At 43.8% G+C, this 24,789-nt stretch overlaps 1 long non-coding RNA gene across 3 annotated transcripts; it reads right to left on the bottom strand.

Annotated features, from left to right (window-relative positions):
* Positions 1–412: 412 nt before the first annotated feature.
* On the bottom strand, positions 413–22,063 carry LOC114697066. 3 transcript variants are annotated; one of them, XR_005091609.1, is made up of 6 exons: positions 22,039–22,063; positions 20,568–20,627; positions 17,526–17,601; positions 2,407–2,657; positions 1,294–1,437; positions 413–1,078 (listed from the first exon to the last, which is right to left on the bottom strand). It is a non-coding gene; the product is annotated as an uncharacterized LOC114697066 (long non-coding RNA). The 3 variants fall into 3 exon arrangements; XR_003735105.2 differs by lacking the exon at positions 20,568–20,627 and having other exon boundaries at positions 1,294–1,378; XR_005091606.1 differs by lacking the exon at positions 20,568–20,627.
* Positions 22,064–24,789: the final 2,726 nt, after the last annotated feature.

Raw genomic sequence — 24,789 nt, forward strand, 5'->3', positions numbered from 1 at the left:
CAGGCGGATCTCTGTGAGTTCGAGGCCAGCCTGGGCTACCAAGTGAGCTCCAGGAAAGGCGCAAAGCTACACAGAGAAACCCTGTCTCGGAAAAAAAAAAAAAAAAAGAAAATGATGCTTAACAATGAAAAGTCTACAATTTTGGTCCAATAACAAGAAATTAAATTAATAATAGGATGAATTTTATTTATTTTAAAGACCTTTTTACGTGTATGAGTGTTTGCCTGCATATATATGTATATCGATTCACACACACACAAACACACACACACACACACACACACACACACACCCATACACATGACACCACCTTACTATCTGCAGAGGTCAGAAGAGGCCATCAGACCCCCTGGAACTATAACTACAGACAATTGTGAGCTGCCATGTGGGTGCTGGAAACTAAACCTGGGTCCTCTGCAGGAGCAGCAAGTGCTCTTAACTGCTGAGCATCTCTCCAGCCCCATAGGATAGTTCACTGCACAGCCGTACTCCAGGGGCCATGGAGTGTGCAGTGCAGGCAAAATGGTTGCTGCTCAGGCTGTGGACACAATGCAGGATGAACTTCACAGTTACTACTTGGAATGGAAGACTTGAGATCAGAGGGTTTGAAAAATTCCAGTGGTAAGACCAGCAGACCCAAAATAAGAAAAGTCGCTTTAAAAATGACCTATGATGCTGATGTGAATATATAAAAAATAAATATCCAGTTTTTATACTTTACAACTTCAGCATGCTATCAAAGACAGTATCTGGAAGCTACATAATTCAACAGTTTCACAATTAAACAGATAGCAGATTTAGTTCCCTGTTAGCCATAAGTCATTCCTGGCTCAGACAGAGTTTCTCAAACAGAGATACTAAAGCCTCAGCATTTTAAACAAATCAGCCAAGAAACATCTTCTTGTTTTAAAAGAGACTCTGAAACTGTTTACATAGGAACTCTATACTCATTCCAGATGGCGTCTTTGCAATTTATTCATATGTAATAAAATTTCTAACAAGTTTTTGATGAAGAACAGGTAAGAAGAGTCAGGAGTCATCAGGAGTTCAGCACAGTTCCTTGGTCAGCATTTGAAATCTGTAGATGAGAGGAAACAGATGAATTTGGCTACATTATCCTCGCTGTGCCTTGTAAACAGTTGGGAAACATTAAATGTCCTTCAGCTACATATCTGCTCCTAGGCTGGGAATGCAGTGAGCATTGCTATCAGCCTTTTCAACTGTTTGGTATTTAATGGCAGAAGCTTGGAAAAATTAATATATAGCATAAGAATAGTTCATTGGCATGCTCACCGAGTGGCTTAGTGTGTCCATCTAGGAAATGTTTACAGAGTGCTGAAGACACACTGCTGACAAATGACAGGTTCCTGTGGGACAGCTGCGGGGACAAGGGAACATCTGAGATGGATTGTAAACACAAGCACAGTCAGGATACTCCTAAAGGGGAAGAAAGCGAAGAGCGGCAATCATCTCTGGAAAGACCGAAGGTGACTGTGTGCAAAACCTTCCTCTTAGAAAAGGTAGACATACATCCTGGAAATATTTAAGCGCCTGCTAAGGTAATTCAAGCAATACGATGGGAGGCTGGAGACAGATGGCAGCCTTTAAAGTAAACAGAGGGTCCTAACACCCTGCAGGGAGAGTGCTTGGGGAGAGGTTATCAAAGCCAAGAACAAATACTGGGGAAGAATGGGCTCTTGTGAGATCGAAGCCAACGCCCGCGTGGTCCCCTTTGGGTGTGGAGTCACAGTCTTCAAAATGAAACTTGACAAAGATATATTGAAAGTAATTTTCATCTTTCCTGTTGTTTCTCAAAAATGTCAAATGGGAGGCACATTTTCAATATATTATTATAAGGTCAGAGTTACTGTCAAAGGTCAAAGGCAGAGGCACATTTTCAATATATTACAAGGTCAGAGTTACTGTCAAAGATTCTTCAGCAATGGTGCTAATGGGATTTTAATTACACTGTTGGAGAGATTATATTAATTTTTCTATTCTATCCTAAGATTCATTAACATGATAGTAAAGTTGTAATAAGTAAACAGGTTCACAAGGACCAGATGATTAATAGTCATAATCAGTAGGTAAGAACTACAACCAAATCTTGAAAGACAAAAGAAAAAAAAGCAAACTGTTTAGAATATTTGATTTGCTAGATGGCATCGTGGGAAATCTGGAATGAATTGTAGCTGTGTGTTCAAGTGTATAGTAATATAAGTGAAAACCAACAGATATCCACTTGAAGCACTTCCCACAATACTTGGTCTTGTAATGGACAATATTTACATACTCATGATGATATAAACAGTGATGTGTTCAATTATTTAATAATAAGAATTGGTTACTAATGCTAATGAGGAACAGAGAAAGAGATAGATATGGAAAGAAAGTCCAATTAGTTACCTGCTGAAAGTTCTTTCATGGTTTCCAGTTGAAATAAAAGTCAAGTCCCTTGTGCTGGGGAGATGGTTCCAGGGTAAAGCACTTGCCATGTAAAGGTGAGGACGGGAATTCAGCTCTCCAGTGCTCACGTGAAGCTGGAAGTTACAGCACACATCTGTAATTCCAGCATGTCTACTGTGATGGCGACAGGAGAATCCCCAGAGGTTCATGGACCAGCTAGCTTGGCGTTTACAATGGGGATGAGACCCTGCCTGTCTCGAACAAAGTGGAAGGAGAGAATTGATACCTAAGGTTTCTCTCTGACCTTTCCATGCACTCTGTGGCACAGATGTGCTTTCACCCGGGCACAGGAATGTGCGTACATGTACGAAAACAGTGTCTTGCTCATGTCTGCCGCTCTCCTTTACTCTCCCTATGGTGATACTGGCATGCTTGCTCCATCACTGGCTCCCCCCTCTGTGTGTGTGTGTGTGTGTGTGTGTGTGTGTGTGTGTGTGTGTGTGTGTGTGTGTGTGCTGGCATGGTCTCAAGTAACACAGGCCAGTCTTGAACTCACTAACTTTGAATTGTGACCTCTTGCTGCTACCTCCCACTGTATTTATCACGTGATACTGTAATTATCAACAAGCCCAAATTGTTTCTCTTAAACAAGATTTTTTACTTCATCAAGGATTTTTTTTGTTAATTTTTTCTCTACATAGAATGATGTTATTTTGATAGAAAATGAATTGGCCTCTGATACCCATTCTCATTTCTCAGGAAGAGAACTTTAGCTTAGTGCATGCATGGCTGCCCAGAATAGAAACCACATTTCAATTTTCTCCTACAGCTTGGTGCGTCAATGTGACTAAGGTCTGGCCAAAAAGACGTGAGCAGAAGAGATGGGAAATTTCAGAGTTGGCACCCACACAGAAAAAGTATGCCCTGCTCCTTGCCATTCTTCTTACTGTTTGGAACTTCATGCTAAGGCATCTAGAGATTTCCAGACATGGTGCTGAAGGAGTAAGAAGGTAGAAGGAGCCTGGGCTCTGGTTAGTCTGTCCTGAGCCTACCATAAGAAGTAAACACAACATTCATGTGCTCAGCCATTCTTGTAAGGTCCCTGTTACCCAGGGCCAGACCTTCCCCCATGCACAGAGATTCCCTTCCACCCCCGGGGTTCACAATGCAGGCATTTCTCAGCATGCAGGGCTCACCTCAGATGTCGCCTCAGAAGAACATTTCTTCCCTACTCCACTGAAAGTCAGTTTTTCTGCTTTCTCTCACTGATGGATTTTGTGTGTACTACACAGCACGTTAACTTCCTTATTCAGTGTCTCACTTTCCAAATGCCTTTTCTCTTCGAATTGAAGTTTGATGAATGCAATGACCCTGTCTATCGATCCCTAAATTCCTGGAACAATGTCCAGCACATGACGGGGAAAGGTATTTTATTTGTTGAATGATTAAGTGTGTCACACTGTGCAGTTAACAAAGTATAAATTAACCTGAAGACCAGCACACACATGTGGTTTGGAAACATGTTAGAAGAAACAGTATTTAAAATGTTCTCAGATGGCTGCTTCTGGGAACCAGGGGTGAAGTGGGGACAGGCGTCACATGATGATACTTTATTTTGTTCTATGTCTTTTGATAACACTCAACTTGTGCATATATAACTTTGGAAAATATCACACTCAAAAGTAACTGTTGTGTGTCAAATGATATGTCAGAAGACTACTGAATGAGACAGAAAGGATATCCACAATATGAAAATTAAGAGAGGTACATGACATGTTGTTATATAGTGAAAAAATACCATTTTATGAAGTATGGAACACATGTATAAAAAGACATGTTATAATGAATACACAGGATGGCTTCCCATGGGCGATCTAAATGGATATTCCAGTTTTGAAAACAGAATGAGTGTTTCTTGAACAATTCTGATAAATGGATATTTGAAGACCAAATTTGAAGGACACAGTTGGAGCTTCTTCCCCAGGGTTTCAACAGGCCTTGGGCCAGCCCTTTCTTTGAACCATTTAATGGGGAATAGTGAGGTGTCATTGAAGTATGTTGAGCAGAGACGGTGTGATAAAATTGGTTTCAAGTAGACTTGTGAAATGGGGAGAAGCTGACAAATTAATTAGGAAGCACCACAAATAAGGTCACAAAGCACCAGACCATGGAGACCTGAAGCAGGAAGCCCAAAAGGGTTGGGAGGAAGGAGGGGTCTCAAAAACCAGCTCAGAGAGTTAGCAAGGTCAGCCAGAATCAGAAAGTGTCCAGGACCCCAGCTCCATGAGGGCAGGAGCAGTTTGCCCCTGTTCACGGCTTCATCCCAGGGTCTACCTGGCACAGTGAGCGACATTCTGCAACTGTTTGATCCCAAGGAAGGACAAGGGTGAAGGCTGAGGCTTGCAAGACCCGATAATCTGCCTGTGCAAATTCTACCTTCTTCCCTGAGCAGTGGGAGGGCTGTGGTGGAGGGGGGCAGTGAGCCTGAGCAGTGGGGGGGTCATGGTGGAGGGGGGGCAGTGAGCCTGAGCAGTGGGAGGGCCGTGGTGGAGGGGGCCAGTGAGCCTGAGCAGTGGGAGGGCCGTGGTGGAGGGGGGCCAGTGAGCCTGAGCAGTGGGGGGGTCATGGTGGAGGGGGGGCAGTGAGCCTGAGCAGTGGGAGGGCCGTGGTGGAGGGGGGCAGTGAGCCTGAGCAGTGGGGGGGGGTCATGGTGGAGGGGGGGCAGTGAGCCTAAGCAGTGGGGGGGTCATGGTGGAGGGGGGGCAGTGAGCCTGAGCAGTGGGGGGGTCACGGTGGAGGGAACAAGGTTTGACTAGAAAGCCAAGGAACGAAGACAACACAGAACCTCCAGGCACCCCAAGCTATAGGGTGGGAGGGGGTGTGGTGTCGGGGGTGGGGGGTGGGGCAGCGCACAGACAGTAAGGAACACTGTCATTACCTCCCTAAGATTAGTTCCAAAAGCAACTCAGTTTACAAGACGCTGTTGTTGATGCTGGGACAGGGAAAGATGCTCGGGGCACTGGAGGTTGGAGGTGACTATTTTAGTAAGTTAGGGACACTCATTGGCCCATATTCCACATTTCCTTTCTTTCAATTTTTTAATCCCTTTTGACTTTAATAAGTCTCTGACTTGTACCCCCCACTATTTTGGTCTTATCAAAGTTCCAAAGGCTATTTTGGCAGTGGGAGGTTTTCCCATCGGTCACACTTGTACTCTGTTCACTATCAGCAAGCTGACAGACGTGTCTGCTGCTTCAGAACGTGGCTTCCCCAGAACTTGGCTTTCTGCCTTAAGGTCACACTCACAGGTCCTGTGAGTCCCGTTTTGTCTTCCCTGGATAAACACACACTTTCTTTCAATGTAGAAAATTGTAAAGGGTTTCATAACATTAAAATTACAAATTACGTTTCCATCATGTTCTTTATTAGTGATTGATATTTGGATGGTGTATTTTTCCAAATTTTCTTTGCCAAGGATATTCTCAGCACACAGTTATTTCCTGAGTACAGATTTTATTTTCCTTCTTTCTTTCAATTCATCAAGTTATTAAAATCACTTGCATGTGTATGTGCATGCGTATGTGTACATGTATAAGATGTGTTCCTGTATGTGTGAACATGTATGTGCATGTTCCTGTGCAGAGGCCAGAGGACACCGTCCACTGCACTCTTCTATCACCCCCCATCTTACTGTTTGAGACGAGTCTCCCTGAACTTGCAGCTCGGCACTCAGCTAGCCTGGCTGACCAGGGAGTACCAGCATCTGTCTGTCCCCATCCCCAGTGATGGGGTGACAGACATGTGCCGCTGTGCCTGGCTTGTACGTGGGTGCTGGGACCTGAACCCAGGCTCCTCTGGAGCTGGAGTTACAGGCACAGTGAGTTGCTGGTTCCCACTGCAGGTAGCAGACTTGGATAGTTGGGAAGAGCAGAGAGTCCTCTTGACCACTGAGCATCTCTCCAGTCCCAGAACGTTTTCATTTATGGTTCAGTGTTTACTATCTAACTGTTCTAGGACCATGAAGAACAGACCTTTCTCCTGCATAGGTTTGGAGTCTTGGAGGAAAAGTAACTGAAGAACCAACCCTCTTCCTCATGCTGATGTTAACCTCACTACGGTCACACCAACCACAAAATGAGGCAAAGAGTTCATTATGATGCAACAGCCCATTGGGAAATGTATGAAGGACTGAGTGAGAGTTCTTCAGCATTTCCATCATATCAGGAGCACCCAGGAGGAGAACAAACCCATATGTTCGAACCAGACTTGGTGGCACCCGCCTTTAATCCCAGCTCTCAGGAAGCAGAGGCAGGCAGATCTCTACCCATTAAAGGCCAGCCAAGAAAATGCATACATTCAGATTATTCATTTTTATAAACAGTTCATTGACACAAATAAATGGTAAATCCTATATATCATGACACTAGCCAAACACTAGCTTATGGTTCAGAACTTCAGCTTAACACTGTCATACATGAACTGACTTTGGCAGATCTATTGAACTGCTTTGGTGATTTCTGAAGGATCTGTCCCTTTCCTGGAAACAGACTAAATCAGCGGCCAACCTTAAAAAGGATATTTAAAGGTGTGAGGGAAGAAATGGGAGTGAAAAGCTGTAGATGCTGTGTTGCCCTAAGGAGGAACTGCTCCCTCCTGTTCACAGGAGTCATCTTTGGTGTCCTTTCTCTCATGTGTGTTCAGGTCCCTCCCAGTCTTAGGATGGCTGCTTTTCCAGATGGCAATGATGCATTCCTGCCTTAGCAGGCAAAATACAGGTCTAGTACCGAGTGGGAGCACCCGGGGCTGCTTGCTTTTAGAAAAGAGAGTAGTTTTTTAAAGTTCCTCTCCTCCCCCAGGATTCTTCCAGGACTGCATTGTCCACAGCAAGGAACTGAGGGTACATGCTGCCACAGTCCAAGCCCACTGTGGAAGGCTCACTCATTTCTGCAACTGCTCTTTTTCCATTCCAACAGCTAAATGCCTACGGATGCCCAAGCATCTTCCTGTTTGTTTCTAAAGGGTCCGTGGGGACTTCGTCATACCCTGGCTTGGGGAGAGAGGATGTTGGTAACCTATTGCCATCACACACCAGATCTCGGTGTCAAGACTAATAGGGCAGCTGGTTTGCTTCTCTGATAAAAGAATGAAAGGCTTTGCTCGTAAATAGCTTCACTGTGCCCACAAATCCAGAACAGTCTTCCTGCCCTCGAATTCCCCAAATGTAGCTTCAAAGGCCTGGTTTCCTTCCTAGGGCATGAGCTGTCCGGCTTACTGATATTGATAATCAACTCCTGGAGCTTTCCGCTCTGGCTGCCTCCAGTCCTGTGGCAGCTTCTCTCTTGTGCTGGGGACTTTGAAGCTGGGGGGACTGCAGCCTGCAGTCTGTGTGCCTGTTCCTGCCATGGGGGTGGCGTGGGACGAGGAAGAATGTTGCCTTGCCAGGATCTGAGCCATGGTGTGGCACTGAAATTTTCCACTGTTTTGCATCGTGCCTACCACACTCATCTTTAAGCAGAAGGTGGATGATATATTCCCATCCTGTGCTAGGGCTGGAGACAGTGGTCCCTTGGCTTTTCTGAAGCTCTGTCAGCATTTGCTATGTGGCTGCTTCGTCTTAAAAATAGCTACCTGATGGATTGCACACCAGGAGGAAAGAGAATATACATGAATGAACCAAAGTGAGAGGAGAAGGAGGAGGAGGGGGAGGAGGAGGAGGAGAGAGGAGGGGAGGGGAGGGAAGGAGCAGAAGAACTAGAAAGAAGGAGAAAAAGAAGAGGAAAAGGAGGGGAGGTGGTAGGAAAGAGAGCAAATAGCAGTCACGTGATGAAATAGAGCCTTAAAACCATGCACTGCCTTTACCTGGCTCCAAGGCTTCCGGAACATATCCCACAATCCCTTGCAGCATCAGTCCATTCAAAAAGGACTTTCAAATTCCTCATGAGTTTCCCCCAAACCAGTTTGATAAGTAGAGAGTTCTGAGCTCAGAGCTACCAAGGACTGTAGATGAGAAAGAGGGGGAGAAAGAGGAGGAGGAGGAGGAGCAGGAGGAGGAGTGGGGGGCGGCAGCAACTCAAGTCAGTGTTTGCAGAAGCAAGATTAGAAATTTGCAGGCTCCAGGCATTTTTCTTTTTTGTCTTTAAAATGGAAGGGCTTCAGATGATTCTAGTGAAAAAAAAAAAAAAGTATAGGATTCGCAGCTTCTTTTCCCCTGAAAAAGGTAAAATGTAGCCATTTTGTAGCGCTTGAATCATCCGGAAAGAAACGTGGGCGTGTTGCCTAGCTCTAAGCGACTGGAAGTGAAGCAATGTGGGTGCACAAATACCAAGACAGAAAGGAGACCGTGCAGCAGGAGTGGACCGTGCAACAGGAGCGGACCGTGCAGCAGGCAGGGCCCTGGAGAACGAGCGGAACTGCAGTCTCCAGGAGCTTAGCATCAGGTCAGGACGAGTACAGTGACATTTAGAACGGAAGACACACCTCCAATCAAAGCAGTGAAGGGCTTGTTAGGGGGCCTCAGGACTGTGCCGGACAGTGATGTCTCCCCACAGTCAAAGCACATTTTCTTCCCTTCCCCCGGGCACCTGCAGTGCAAATTCTATGAGGCCAGGAACAAAATGGACTTTTAATATTTCCATAATCTATATTGGACAGACTTTCAGCTCTAGAGCCCAGCCGGGTGGCTAACACAGCACATTGCTATTGTGTGTGCAACTGTCAATGACAGCTTATTTCATATCCAGAACTTTTTTTTTTTACTTTATTTATTTATTTTGAGACAGGGTTTCTCTGTAGCTTTGGAGCCTGTCCAGGAACTCTGTAGACCAGGCTGGCCTTGAACTCACAGAGATCCACCTGTCTCTGCCTCCCGAGTGCTGGGATTAAAGGCATTCACCACTACTGCCTGGCTGGAATGAAAATATTTAAGTGATCAGTAATACATCTTGAACATTTACTGAAAATAAATTACAAGCAAACTCTGTTCCTAATAAAGTCTATGTTGATAAATTAGGGAGTTTCTCGGTTTACTCAAGACTAGGTTTTAATAAATACTGCTTGTGTATTGACCCCGCACTCTGCTTCACTTTTCGTTTTTTCTAAGAGCTGGCAGATGAGCTAAGGTCCAACCAGCAAAGGGAGAGGAAGGGAACAGTGGTCGGAAGGAATAAACAGTGTATGCAGAGATCCTGCTGAGGGTGAGACTTGAGCCTTCGAGGTAGAGTGTAGGGTACTTAGGACACAGGGGCCATCAAAGGGCTTGGCTGAGTTTGCCAAGGAACCTGGGCTGTTTGCTGAGGGAATGGACGACATCATAGGGCTCTGGCAGTGGCCTAAAGGTATTCATCAAAATTTGCAATGAATAAAGATAGAAAAAGATAACAATAAAATATGGATGACTCTGTAACTTTGAAATTCAGTTTGACTTTTCATGATGCCAATTAGTTGAGTAAATGATACATTGTTCTGAAAGATATAAATACTTGTGTCAATGACCTCACTTTGAGGATAACCGAACATGCGGCCAGCAGCTACCCCATCATCACGGATGCTTAAGGGGTGCACACAGTGACTGGGAAGGGGCAGAGCATGCAGGATCCACGGTGCCTGTTGTACATTAGCAGAGGGCCACGCAGGAAAAGAGTAGGACAGCAGTGCATGGAAATGCAGTAAATGAAGTCCTAAAATAGCTGAGCGTTTTTCGTTCAGGGACCTAAAAAAAAGACAAAAGCTTTTCCAGTTAGGCTAGCCTGCAATCATCCGGTAGGAGAGTGACCCTGGGGGTCAGCATCAGGGATGTGACTTCAAGGCTGCATCACTTCCAAGAGGTCAGCGATGTCCCTCAGATGCGGCCGGTGGCCTTGCTTCCCTTGTCTGTTCGGATGTGTCATTGAAGGCAGCTTTCCTGAACTCATCTGTGGTCTTAGCCCATATATCTCCTGGTGGGATGAAGACTCTTGAGTTTATAAATGGGTTTATCTTGAATTCTATTCTTTCCAATTCTGCTGTCAAAATATTGCCACTTCCTACTCAAAATCTCTATCCAAACCTGTGGCTTATTCTTTCTCTCTGGGAGACATTGTAACTAAAGAGAGAAATGACCTCAGAACTTCTGTACTCCTGACAGATTGGGGGAGCGGAGGAGGAGAAGTTGGGGGAGCAGAGGGAGGAGATGGGGGAGGGGAGGGAGAAAGGGAGGGGAGAGTGCAGTCCTCAGGGTAGAGGGACAGCCCACCCTGAGCCCCAAGAGCTGTTACACTAGTCCACACACATGCAGAGTCCCCTGCCAGGGCCACATGACCAGCAATCCTAATTGTTTTATTGTCTCTATTACCTCGAGATTGCTTATCACAAATCAAGTCATGTAGCTGGAACTGATATCCAAGCGCCAGATGCCCCCAAGCCACTACATCATACGAGGATTGCTTGCAAAGCTGTCCCGCTGTCTATGGCTGTCATCAGCTTTGTGTTATTAACTCAGTCAATCTGTCAAATCTAGACCTGAAAGTCCCCTTGGTGAACCAGCTTGTCGTCTTGTCGTCTTTCCCAAACCAGGTCTGAACTATACGGAAACTTCTAGAGCCAGGTTGAGGTAGAAGATCTTACACACACACACACACACACACACACACACACACACACACACACACTGGCATATACTTATAACTCCCCAAATGCTAAAGCTTGTGCTTTCATGGCCTTTGCTCAGACTTGTCACCCAGTGTCCTTCCTTTATCAGGAACCTGTCTGGGGACAAGAAGAGAAGGATGCTTTCCTGTCTGTCAGTCCTCTTCACTGGCAGCCATTCAGACTGATTTCCCATGAGTCCCTTGGTGTTTCCTTCTAATCTATTCAACAGACTTGGGAGTTAGAAGTCCTAGGAAAACGTTCCCCTTGTCCTGGAGTCTTTAAGGTTCATTCCATGGCTGAGAACAGTAGGTCACACAGTCCCCAACACATCTTCCCATCCCAACACTTCTTGTATTGCAAAATTTCTGTGTGTGTGTGGGGGGGGGAGGCCAGAGGTTGGTGTTGGGTGTCTCCCTCAATTGCTTCTCCACCTTTTTGACATAGAGGTCTCACTGAGGCCAGGGCTCACTGATTTGACTAGATTGCCTGCTAGAAGATTTAACTAGCAGTCCCAGGTATCCTCCTGTCTCTGCCTCCCCAGTGCTGGGATTACTGGTGCATAGTGTTGTGCCTGCTTCTCACGTAGGTGTGGGGGGTCTACTCTCACCTGTACAGCAAGCACGTCACCACACTGAGCCACGCCCAGCCTCCTCATTCCACAATCTTTGAATGTCTCTTAGAAGTGACTGGGGCTTGCCCTTCAATACCGTCGGGATAGTTGTGGAGTTAACACAAACACAGTCAAGTTTTAATAGTATATGACTGTGTTATGAAAGGCCCCAGCAGCTGACTGCTGAGGCTCACAATTTTGATGGCAAATCTCAAAAATAACATTGAACATAGTTGGTAAACAAATCTGTGAGCTCTTGGGAGGCCAAATATCATCAACAGTCTTTTGCAATTTGTTGGATTAGGGACAGACATCTGAAAATTGCTGATATTTACATAGATGAAACACAATACTCTAACGGGATTATACTGTATCATGGTAAAAATAAAATGTCTAGTCACCATATTGTAAATTTAATTCCAACCAAAATTCTTATTAAGCCTTTTGGAGAAAGAGGACACGGTATATAAACATTTTTAAATTCAGCTGCGCTCCAGAGGCCAAACTCCAAAATACAGGAAATCTCCTTCCAGCTGCTGGAAAGATAATGTCCCATTTGAGTCACATTTAAGTAACTTGAAGTAAACCATCAACTCCTTGGGAGCTAATACTCCAATGTTCATAGAAACCAGTCTACATGCCAGTATTTAGACAGATGTCCACAGTTTGGGTGAGTGTCCCTGGTTCTACTTGACAATGAAACCTCAGTCTTCAGCTTACTCTGCACATTGTAGACCTTCCAAAAAATTGCTAAAGCTTTGACCTTGGAATTCTGATATACCTCAAAGCAAACCTTGAAGTTTTTGAGAATCTCACACATTATTTCATACTATATTTACATTATTTTTACCCTTCTGTCTCCCCCTCAAACTCCTCCCATTCCCATTCCCTCTCAAATCCATGACTTCTATAATTATTATTGATACATAAATACACACAAAACCCTACTGTGACCATTTAGTGTTTCTTATATGTACATATGTTTAAAGATGACTACTTGGTTTTCGATAGCCTATCTCTGGAAAAGAACTGATTCCCTTGCATGGCAGCCTTTGATTTCCTATAGCTCTTCACCTAGAGATGGAGTGTTGTGACATTTTTTTCCTATTCACATTGGAATGTCAACCGGTGTTGTCATTATTCGGGTCGTGTCTAGGCAACCATATTGTTGAAATTTCCTGATGCTGCATCCCTGTCACGTCTAGAAGACACTATCTAGCAGAGGAATCCTGGTCCTCTGGCTCGTCCAATCTTTCCTTCCCCTCTTCAGTGATGCTCCCTGAGCCTTAGCTGCAGAGGTTGGGTAGTGTAGAGCCCAGTCGGGGCTGAGCATCCCCACAATCACTTATTCTCTGCATTTGATCAGTTGTAGATCTTGTTAATAGCGTCTGCTGCAAATGAAGCTTCTTTGATAAGCAACAAGAACCACTCTTGTCTATGGGTGTAAGGATGGTAAGCATTTAGAATATAGTACAGACTGTACTGATTTACGAAGTTGAGAGAATGGTTTCCAAAACAAACTTCAAGATAGTAGCACAGTGCTTCTGCAAATCTTGAACAAGATTTGGATTTCCATCACCTTTCCCTTTAAACTCCCCTGAAGCTGATGAGGATCAACTTCAAGATCAGATATTTTGTGCACTAAGCTTGCACTGTTTTTAAAATTTTCAATTCATATGTCTGTGTAAGTATACGCCACATGTGTGTGCAGTACCTATGAAGGCCAGAAGAGGGCATGAACTTTCCTGGATTGGGGGTTTTTAGGCAGTTAACTACCAGATGTAGATGCTAGGAGCAGAGCAAAAGTCCTCTGGAAAGATGCAAGTGTTCTTAACCACTGAGCCATCTCTCTCCAGACCCAAGATACTTCTAACTTTCAATCCTATGATGCTTTTAACACCACGATGACGAAAGCACAGAGAGTTAAGACAGACTAGATATAGGTAAATCATAGTGTGCTAAAGGACACAAAGGTTTAAATAGACAAGACAAACATATTTGGAGATCAGCTATGTGACATGGTGACTATAGTTGATAATAAGGCACAGCAGACTTGGAAATTGCCAACAGTAGATTTTAAATGTTCTCATCACAGAAAAGACAGTTATGCATGGTGGTGAATGTATTAATTAGCCTGATCAATTCATTGCACAGTAAATGCATATATCAACACCATGTGTACATGAAGTAAATGAAGGTTAGACAGACAGATGACAGATAAATGAATAGACAGACAGACAGACAAAAAATGAGTTCATGTTTTCCTAATATCTTTGAATTCTTTGGAGGTAAAAGCAGTCTTCGAGAAAAAATGATCTTTTACTCTTGGATTGTTCCCCCTTCTGTGCCTTTTCCAGGCTTTCAAATCCTTTTGCCTTGGTTGCAGTCATTGAGCTTTCCAAATATCAGACCTAAGTATAAATTTCAGGAAAGAGCCAAACACTGCAGCATTGAGAATAACTTTAATAAGTTCTTTAATCCTTGATCCTTAAAGATTCTTTTGGGTTCTGCTTGTGCATCAGTTGGGTTTCTACACCTGGCATCTGGTGTGTGTGTGTGTGTGTGTGTGTGTGTGTGTGTGTGTGTGTGTGTGTGTGTATACATTGCCTGTATGAGTAGACATAAATGTGAGTGCATGAGGAAGCCAGAGGTCAATGTTGGGGGTCTTCCTCAATCACTCTCTACCTTACCATCTTTTGAGACAGTGTCTCACTGAACATAGAACTCATTAAGTGGGTAGGTTAGTTGGTCAATGAGCCTCAGGGTTCTGTGTCCCTGGCACTGGATTATAGACTTGCACTGTGGGAACCAGGGCTTAGTTATCCTGGGTTCTAGGGATCCCAACCAGGTCCTCTTGCTTGCACAGCAAGTATATTACCAACTGAGTTGTCTCAGCTGGGTCTATCAATCACATTTCTGAGGTAGGACTCTGCAAAGGATTCTCAGCCCTGGCTACGTATTAAGAGCATATGAGATACTAGCAAATGTTGATGGTCAAGTCCCACTCTAGAGATCTGATTTGTTCTGGTTTGGGGAGGGTCATTGGTATTAGTCTGAAAAGCTCATGAAAGAATTCTAATATGCAGCTAGGCTTGATTCCACTGATCTCAGTGATCAGCTCTCACTAGAACACATAATGTGAAGCTAAATACAACTGTGAACTGTGAAAAATCTGCATTCAACTGTTCCATATCTAGACCAGGCCTCCAATTCATTTTATGCTCTTAATACAACCCACTTCAACTCAATGTGATTTTTATGGCTTAAGAAAAATTGAAATCAATTATTTTCTCTGCAAGCTTTCAGGATTTTCCTCATGACTAAACAGGAATCCGGCCTAAACTAAGTCAATGCTATTATTTTATCACATTTCATATTATAAAAACAAATCCTAAAAATAAAATGAACTATGAAAATGTATAATTTAAAAGGTGGGTTTTCATTTCACATTAATATTCTTATAAACTTAGTATTCCTTTGCCATGAGTTCTAAGATAAAGAGACCAGAGGCCTGCTTTCTTAGGAGGTGGAATGAAAAGGCAATTTATTTGAGATTTGATTTCTGTCCAGTCTTGAGGAAAACTGAAAATTCTCAGAAAAAGAACATATTATAAGCTTTTCTCCCCCCCCCTCTCTCTCTCTCTCTCTCTCTCCCCATTGTGTATAAATTATATATTATATGCATTTTCACATACAGCATTACGAATGAGTAGGGAACGGGGTTGATTTTCTTGGAAGTGAGTTTAAAAAGATGATTCAAAGAACACCAGTTAAAAGAGGCAAGTATTATCTCAGTGTTGCCAAGAGACTCCCACAAGTCTGTAGGTCAGGCAGCTTATCCTTCCAATGCCAATCAAATGAAAATGTGACATGCTTGTCCTCAGACATCCTCAGGATTGTTGGCGTGCTTCTTATCTTGTTGGCACAGGATGCTGGAATCTTTGCAGCAGCAGCAGCTGCACCTGAGAGGCTCTATCACCTGATAGGGTCCCAGTGTTAAGGAAACTGTGTGCTCTTTCTTAGGGAAAAAATCCCAAACAAACCTCACCAAAAGCCAAAACAAATAACCAGAAGACATACCTAGTGTCAGTTTGGGTGTTTTGGGGTTTTTTTTTTCTTTTACCTCTTCCTTTGAATTTAAAAAATGTATGAGCACACACACACAAAATCCACATGCTTTCTAAGGAGTAATGATTTCTCAGTGTTATGTGTGATGAAGGAGTACTGTCCCTTTCTATTGGGCAACCCCCCCACCCTTTTAAATAATAGAATATAATCCATTGGTTGAGTAGAGGATCTAAAATTTATTGACACTAAAAACTATTGACATAGTTGCTTTTTAATATTTACAACTTTTGTATCTTTGTGTGTCAATTAAAAACCTAAACACAAGAAAATGTGAGAAAGAAGAACAGGTTCGGTTTCTTTTATTCTTATTGCCCAATTTCAAATTGGAAAATACTGTGTACTCAATTTTTCCCATGGCTGAAGAAATGAATTGCAAAATGAGAGATGTGATCTTGAAAGAATTTGCAAATACTACCCCCCCACTCAGCCTCTTGCCCTTGTTTGATCTAGAAGATTAAATTATTGTCCTGTGAAATTGCAAATATTGTAATGTTGAATTTAACCAACATTCTAAATCTGATCGTTCCAAAGAGAGATAGGCAGGGATGATGTGATTTTAAATTTCCTGTTAAAATTATTTTATACATGGAAGGAAATCATTTTAGTGCCCTCTAATATTGAAGAGTAAACACCTGGTACACAATTCCTGATTGGGGTTGGTATCAACCAAAAATGCATCACTTAAATGCATCAGTGCACCTGGGTTCTATTTAAGACTAAGTAGGATTACTCACAGAGACCGAGTGTACTGAATTTAAGTATCACCAAATTGTTTGAGAGGGAGAGCTAAATTTGGAGAGCAGGATTAAGGCTCAGAGAGAGGGTGATTTAGTGAACCTGCCAGAACTCACAGTGAGTCACCCATGAGGATTGCACTAAATCTAGATGTTGGCTTACAGGCCACCAATATCTCATTAGATTGAACTCATTGATGACATTACCTTCTTTGTAATTCTTTTCATAAATGTTATCCTCTGCATTTTCCCCCAATGCCTTGCCTTTTCCAGGCAGTGCACTTCAATTATTTGGATGTTAAATTCCAGAGCTATTGACATCCAAAGGATGTTGCTAGGGAATATCTAATCCATTCCAATTACCTTGCAGACATGTAGCAAAATTATGAAGTGAAAAATATTTGGGGCGTTTATAAGAGTTATACATATGGGGCTGCTATTTCTCAGGACAAAAACAAGTTATTCAAGAGATTGCATTTGTCAGAAAACGAGAGCCAAGACTGTTCTGGCAATCTGGCAACAGCAACCACAATTCAGCAAGACTCTGGAGCTCAGAAACAACAGCAAATTCACAAAAAGTTATGATAATTGTCTGTCTGTTAAATGCATTTAAAATATTTTGTTTGTAATAGGGCTCCTTTTAAGTCCAGGCGAGCCTCAAATGTGCTATGTAGTCAAGGCTGGCCTTGAATTCCTATTCCACTTGCCTCTATCTTCTACATGCTGGGATTAGAGGCACAAGCCACCACGCCCTGCACATTTAAATTTTTTGGACGATTAATTTAAAATGCCTGCATTTAACCCAGGATACACTTGATTTTCATGCGAGTACATGAATAAATTTTAAAATAATGATATGCTAAGCAGTAAGCAGTATGCATGTTGTTGAAAGAATTATTTTCAACTCAGAAGGTCACACCATAAAAATTCTCTAAAAATTTGGCAGAAAATGTAGTTATGCACAGCAATATGGAAAACAGACCCATTGTAACCCCTATGATAGTATTATTAGTATTTATTACCAGCACGAGAGCTCCATGAGAGCAGAAGTCTGATTCTTCCATCCATTGCTAATTGCTCCAGTGTGCTGACTATTATCTAGGAGGCAAGAAGTGGTAGAAACACATGTGAAGTTAATGGCTTCCCTTAGATATCAGAACTCACCAAAACTAAGGTATGAAGAGTTCATCCTGGATAAATAATGAGCATTTAGTGCTTAGATTTTATTTCCAACTTTAGGTAGTGGTTGGTCATCAATTTGGAAATCAGAAAGGGACTTTTTGATCTTCTTCTTCTTCTTCTTCTTCTTCTCCTTCCTTCTTCTTCTCTCCTCCTCCTCCTCCTCCTCCTCCTCCTCCTCCTCCTCCTCCTTTCTCCTTCCTTCTCTCCTCCTCCTTCGTGTGTGTTCTATATGTGTATAGTTGCCTCTAGTGGCCAGAAGGGGGCGCTGGATCTCCTGGACCTGGAGTTAAAGGAGGTTGTTAGTCCAGTATGGGTACTGGAAACTGGATTCTCTTCAAAAACAGCAAACATTCTTATCCACTGAGCCATTTCTCCAGCCCCTAAGAAGGGTTTCAGCCTTGCTGTTGACTTGTGTTTTCTAAATCTTCAGACTGTTTGCAGCCAGGAGTTTGTGCTTCTTGACAATTTTCAAAACCAGAAATTACAGTAGACAGAAGGGTCATGTTTCTCTGTGTCTTCAGTGTGGTTTGTACATAGCAGGTATGTAGATTTGCACTGGGAACTGACAACTTAAGTTATAGCCACAGCTTTCTATTTTTCTGGGCATGTGTGCCTCTGGGAAAGGATTGACATAAGGACTGAACAGATAGACATACTGTTATTCAAGTACTGTTGCAATGATTAAGTTTGGTTTTATTTCCAGACCTGAGGGAAAAGCAGTTAGCATGTGGAAATTTTCTGGGCAATTCCTCCCTGCTTCCAGTCATTTTCAAATGAAACACTATCTGCATGATTTCTCACATAGTTCTATGCTAGTTTCATACATACTGTGACAAGATACAATGGTTGCTAAGCATTTTAATACAAGGACCCTTCAGGGACCATGTAGGTTGACGGTCATTGGCTGGCACTTCCTAGGCAGGACTTACCACAGGGCTGAATTCTCACAAGAGGGCAGCAGAGAGAGTTGGCAATCAGGGAGAGGGAAGGCTGCACAGAGTGCTCCCAGATCCCTCACCCCAAGTTCCTCAGACACTCTTCATAGTCCAGACTTTCAACTCTTCCTTTTCAAGGAGGGCTCTTCGTGTCCAGAGCCTTGGGACCCAGAACTTTCCTATCGAAGAAGACTTGCTTTTTCAGAGTACAAACCACTACCACATGACTGAGGGTCTCCTTGAAGGTACGTTTATGCTTTAAGATTGGGTGACATCTTGACTAGCTGCCGCTACTGATAAATAAGAGTATGTGTGGAAGTGCCGCTTGGCCTAGGAAGTGGCTCAGAAAGGAAGCGCTTGCCACACAGTCTTGAAGTACTGGGTTCGCATCAGAGCCATGCAAAGCCAGGGGGAGTCAGGCCTCTGTAATGCTAGTGCTTTTCCAGGGAAATGGGAGGTGCAAGCAAGAAGCTTGCAGTCCAGCTAGCCTGGGACACACAGCAAGGAACAAGAGGCCCTGCCTCAAACAAGGTAGAAGGTGAGGACCAACACCTGAGGTTTCCCTCAGCATGTGCTAATCCTGAGATTCTTTGGAGAAAAAACAGTTCCACCATTTTGAGCCAAATTTAAGACAAGTTTTTTATTAAAGTTTAAATACTGACTAAGATGGACTTTCAGGACCACTCTCTGGAACTTCCAGCTGAGTGGCCCCTAGACAGGTGCTGGGGGTGGGGCGGGGGTGGCACTTTTATGGGCAAAACCCATAGGCCACTATACTTTCCCTTGAGGCTTTGTTGTTATTTTTCAAGAACTACAACTCCCAGCATCCCAGGAAGTTGTCTAGTCCTTGGGCAGGTAGAGCTTACAGGTCAATTTTGGGTATTACATATGTATACAGCTGCACTCACATACACAAACGCATGGAGAGAGGGGGGGAGGGAGGGAGGGAGGAGTGGTCATTAGAGAGCAGAGTTTTTTTTTTTTTAATTAGAAGAATCATTAACAAAAACTGGCTTAGAGTGACACTTGGTCACACCCCCGAATCCATAGTCAGAGCATTTGATTGTTCCATTTCATAGAGGACAGTATAGCATAGATCATGTAATTTCCATATTGGAGGTCTAGCTTTCAGTTCTTGACTTGCTTAGGGGCATAACGGTGACTAATGATGAGGTAAAATCAAAGCCTCTATTCTAAGACTTTTTGATGTAATGATAGATTACGCTGTGTACTAAAGGGCTCAGAGAAATCAGCAACGGATTCAGAACCTGGGAGGAAGAAGCAGGGGAATATCAGTGAGGACCTGAGAGAATGAACCCAAGCAGCACAGAATTTGGAGATGTGTGAATGGAATTAAAATAAAAATTCACTATGAAGCAAACACTCTGGAACTATCCTTTCCTAAAGACCCAGGAGACATATTTCTAGAAACATTTGCAGGTAGGTCCTTTCCTGTTGTGGATATTGCTCTATATAAATAAAACACTGATGGCCAGTGACCAGGCAGGAAGTAGGTTGCCAGGCAGGAAGTAGGTGGGACAAGGAGAGAGGAGAATTCTGGGAAGCGGAAGGCGAGGGGGGGAGACACTGCAGCCACCGCCAGGACAAGCAGCATGTGAAGATGCCGGTAAGCCACCAGCCACGTGGCAAGGTATAGATTTATAGAAATGGGTTAATTTAAGATAAAAGAACAGTTAGCAGGAAGCCTGCCACGGCCATACAGTTTATAAGTAATATAAGCGTCTGAGTGATTATTTTATACGTGGATTGTGGGACTGCGGGGCTTGGGGGAACCTGGAGAGAAGCCCTCCAGCTACACTTTCCCCCAGGTTCCATTTGTCAGTTGAATTAAGGAAACAAATGGCCCTGTAAGTCACAAGTCATCTTGTTCTTTTCCACGTGCAACAATGGGTAGATTAATAATTTTAGAAGTTATTAGATACTAACCTAGAAAGACAGCTTTGCAGAGGGAAGGCGGCAGGCTCAGGAAAGCATCTTGGCTTCTCGCTGCCCTCAGAGAAAACAAAGCAAGTGTGACCTCTGCTGATGTCAGCAAAAGTGATGTGCGACTACCCAGATGGGACTGAGTGACATGAGCCAGGGCTTCTCCTCTTTGGGGTGGGGTCAGGCAAACCCTCCGAGCTTAAGGGAATTAGTGTTAGGATGCTTCCTCTTGTGGCTCACAGTAAGCCATGTGTTCTCTCCACCCTTTCAGAGGACCCTGAGGATAGTTGCCAGCACCCATGTTAAGTGGCTCACAACTTCCTTTAATTCCAGGCTCAGGGGAATTGGATGCCCTCTTCTGGCCTCCTCTGGCACTTTATGTACATGATCATGTAAACTCCCCCAGCCCACACATACACACAACACATAAAAATGTCTTTAAGAAGATACTGCCTCTCAAAGTTTTATAGAGGAGATATGTTCACACAGATGTATATTCTTGGTAATTGTTGCAGCCACCTGGCTTTGCGTGATCCTCTGCAAAGAGACCTCTGCCTAATGTGTGCCGAGGCATGGAGTCAGCTCAGTCAACCATGTGTCCTAGGCAAATCATTTTATTTGTTCCAAACTTAGATTCCCTTATAGTAAAATGCAAACAGTTTTACCTCCACCTCCATAAACATTGGGAGACGCATAGAAACGGTACTCTGAGCTTTGCATGCTTCCTGCCTGCCTTTCCATTCCCACACATGTCAGGCATCTTCTTAGTGCCAGGTAAGCCTTCTCTGCATCAGGCGGTGTCTTAGCTCATTGGCAAGCTCTCTTTCTCCCAATTCCTGAATCACTTGTAGGTTATAGGATGCATCTAGGCACTTTGAATGTGTTCTTTCTATGTTATGTAATGCTTGTCTCATAATTAGTCATGTCTCTCTGAGTGGAGTTAGAAAGAGAGGGCTCAGAGCTACCAGAATGCATTACCACTTTTCAAAAAAGTGCTCCACCCCACCCTGCCCTCATTTACCGATGCAGTAATTGGGTCCAAACTGTGAATGTTCCAGGTCAGGAAGCCACTAAGGGGCAGCTCAGTGGGACCCAAGCAGTACATGAACTTGGCAGGTAAGTGAGTGGGGTTGACTCTGTGACCTGGAGACAATGACCCAACCTCTGACCTCTCTGAGCTTTGTTTTTCTCTTCTGTAAAGTAGTGTTGACATTACTCACCTCAAAAGTCAAGAGAAGATGAAAAGAAATGATATTTAAAACTTTTTTGTTAGTCCAGTAGATGCTTGAAAAGACTCCTATCCCTAGAGGCTCTGATGTACAAGGCTCCAAGAACCCATCTGTCTGTGTGACCTAAACAGAAGGCCTGCCTAATGGACCTGTGTAGATGTAACCAACCGTCTTATTAAAATAAGAAACACAGACCAATGTAAAAGAGAAAGCCGAGAGGTCAGAGCTCAGAGCTAAAATCTTACCTCCTGCAGTGCTCCTAGCTTCCCCGAAAGAGAGCTACTTCCAGTGTGTCTGTCTTTAAATAGTCTTTCTGTTCTGCCTTCTCATTGGTTGTAAACCCAAACACATGACTGCCTTGTCACTGCCTGTAAGTACCGCCCTCCAGGTCTTAAAGGCGTATGTCTCCAATGCTGGCTGTATCCCTGAACACACAGAGATCTACCTAGCTCTTCTACCAAGTGCTGGGATTAAAGGCGTGCACCACCACCACCACCACGCTCTTGCTATGGCTCTAATAGCTCTGACCCCCGGGCAACTTTATTTATTAACATACAATGAAAATCACATTTCAGTACAAATAAAATACCACCATAGACCTGAGTGCACCAGAGTGATTCCTTTGAATGATGCTGCAGTGTGGAACTGTAGCATCCTTTTCACTTTTGCTGAATAGGCACTTATTATTATTCTTAGCATGATTCGAGAATCTTCAGTGTAAAAGTGATCAAAATATGGCTTTCCAAATCATAAAGGGCCTACAGATTTTCTTGGAATAACAAATATAGCTAACCTTCCACATCTAAGGGTTCCACATCTGTGCAACTACAGATTGAAAGTATTTGGGGAAAAATTATGTCTGTATTGAGCACAGTCAATTTTTTCATATTGTTATTCTCTAACAAGACAGTGTAACTGTGTATACAGCATTGACATTAAATTAAGTATTTTAGTGACCTAGAGAAGATTCAAAACATATGTGTGTAGGCTATATGTAAATGCTGCATTGTTCTATATAAGGAACTTAAGCATCTTGGATTTGGGTGTTTCCTGGGGATCCTGGAACCCATTCCACATGGATGAGAGGCAAAGAAATTGATACAGAAACATAGACAGGGCAATCAGTTCTGCCTGGACAGAGAAGCATGACATTTGAGCTGACTCTTGGGTCCAGTGTTTGCCAAGTAAATAAATCCTGAATTGAAAATGTTCTCAGCATGGCAATGACGTTCCCTGTATTTTTCCTTTCATACCTATCACAGAGAGTTCATAGAGAGTTCTAGAGTTCTCTATGGCCTGTACTCAAATCCAGCAGGCTGGGAGAAAGGAGCTGCAGGGAAGAGGTTGTAAGTATGCAAATCCCTTGACGATCGTGACTAATGTGTGACTCTCCAACAGCCGACAGGAGCTCTATGAAGGAGGCCTCCTCCTCCGACTGTTGGTGACAGTAGTGTCAGGTCTGTGTGTACAGCACAGCAACTAGAGATTTCATCGGAATGTTCACAGCACTAATAAATCCTCAGCCGTGCCTGAGCAGGGCTTATGTAAGCTGGGAGAAAACTGGCAGAGTCCCTCCAGTTTCGCACACTTTGTTTGGAAGTGTGAGATATTAATTAAAGACAAACTAGATGACAGCATTCAGCCTGGTGACAGCGTCGTGCCAACCATCTGCCGTGGTGGAGACCAGTTTCTTCCTGGAGCTCCCCTCCTTGCCTGGGGGCCCCCACCTTCCCCACTCAGCTCATGCCAGGGCTTCTGGTTCCTTAAGGAGGGCTCCAAAGATCTTCTCACTACAGTGTTAAGTGTGTGGTAAGGCAGCAGGACTAGACGACAGCTTGTGAGAACTGAAAATCCGATGTGCAGGTTTCCTTCCCTTGAGGGCAGGAAAATCCTAGTTGTCGTAAATGTGCAAAACTAAAGTAACAGTCGGGTTTCTCAGCAGCTCCCAGAGCAGCAGCTCTCAACCTGTACGTCTTGACCCCTTTGGGGACTGAAGAACCCTTTCACAGGGGCTGCCTAAAACTATTGGAAAACACAGAGATTTACGTTACAACTCATAACAATAGCAAAATTGCAGTTATGAAGTAGCAACGAAAGTAACTTTATGCTTGGGGGTCACACAGCATGAGGAACTGTATTAAAGGGCCACAGCATTAGGAAGTTAAGAACTGCTCTCCTAGAGGAAGGCTTCCAAGGAGGCACCTGGCAACTGCAGCACTTTGCCCACATCAGAGGTGTCCAGTTTTGGAGGAGCGGAGGAATACATTATCTCAGGAACTCCTTTTGTGTTCTTCCTGCTTTCTCTGTGGTATAGCTCTGTGCACCCTGCATGTAGCTTCTAAAGGTTTTCCTCCTCCTCCTCCTCCTCCTCCTCCTCCTCCTCCTCCTCCTTCTTCTCTCTCTCTCTCTCTCTCTCTCTCTCTCTCTCTCTCTCTTTCTCTCTCTCAGTATGTCTGTGTGTGACTGTATGTCTATGTGTCTGTGTGTGTTGTGTGCACACAGGTACAGGTGTGTGTATGAGTGTAAGTGTGTACATGTCTATTTGTCTGTGTATCTGTATATGCAGGTACAGGAGTGTGTATGAGTGTGTATGTGTGTACATGTCTGTGTATGTGTGTGTGAATGTGTGTGTGTGTGTGCATGTCTGTTTGTCTATGTGTCTGTTTGTATATGCAGGTACAGGTAGGTGTGTGAGTGTGTGTGTAGGCCAGGAGATCACCTTGGACATCATTTGACTTTTCTTTTTGGTTTTCAAGACAGGGTTTCTCTGTGTAGCCCTGGCTGTCCTGGATCTCACTCTGTAGACCAGACTGGACTCAGACTCAGAGATCCACCTGCCTCTGCCTTCTGAGTGCTGGGATTAAAGGTGAGTGCCACCATACCTAGTAACTGTTTGCCTTTTTAAAAGCAGCATCTCTTATTGACCTGGAACTCACCAAGTGGCTAGCGAGCTGGCCAGGAAGTCCCAAGGATCTGCCTGTCCTCAGGGGCCCAGT

Source organism: Peromyscus leucopus, chromosome 1, assembly GCF_004664715.2.
Source record: "Peromyscus leucopus breed LL Stock chromosome 1, UCI_PerLeu_2.1, whole genome shotgun sequence".
In the NCBI taxonomy this organism is placed as follows: domain Eukaryota; kingdom Metazoa; phylum Chordata; class Mammalia; order Rodentia; family Cricetidae; genus Peromyscus; species Peromyscus leucopus.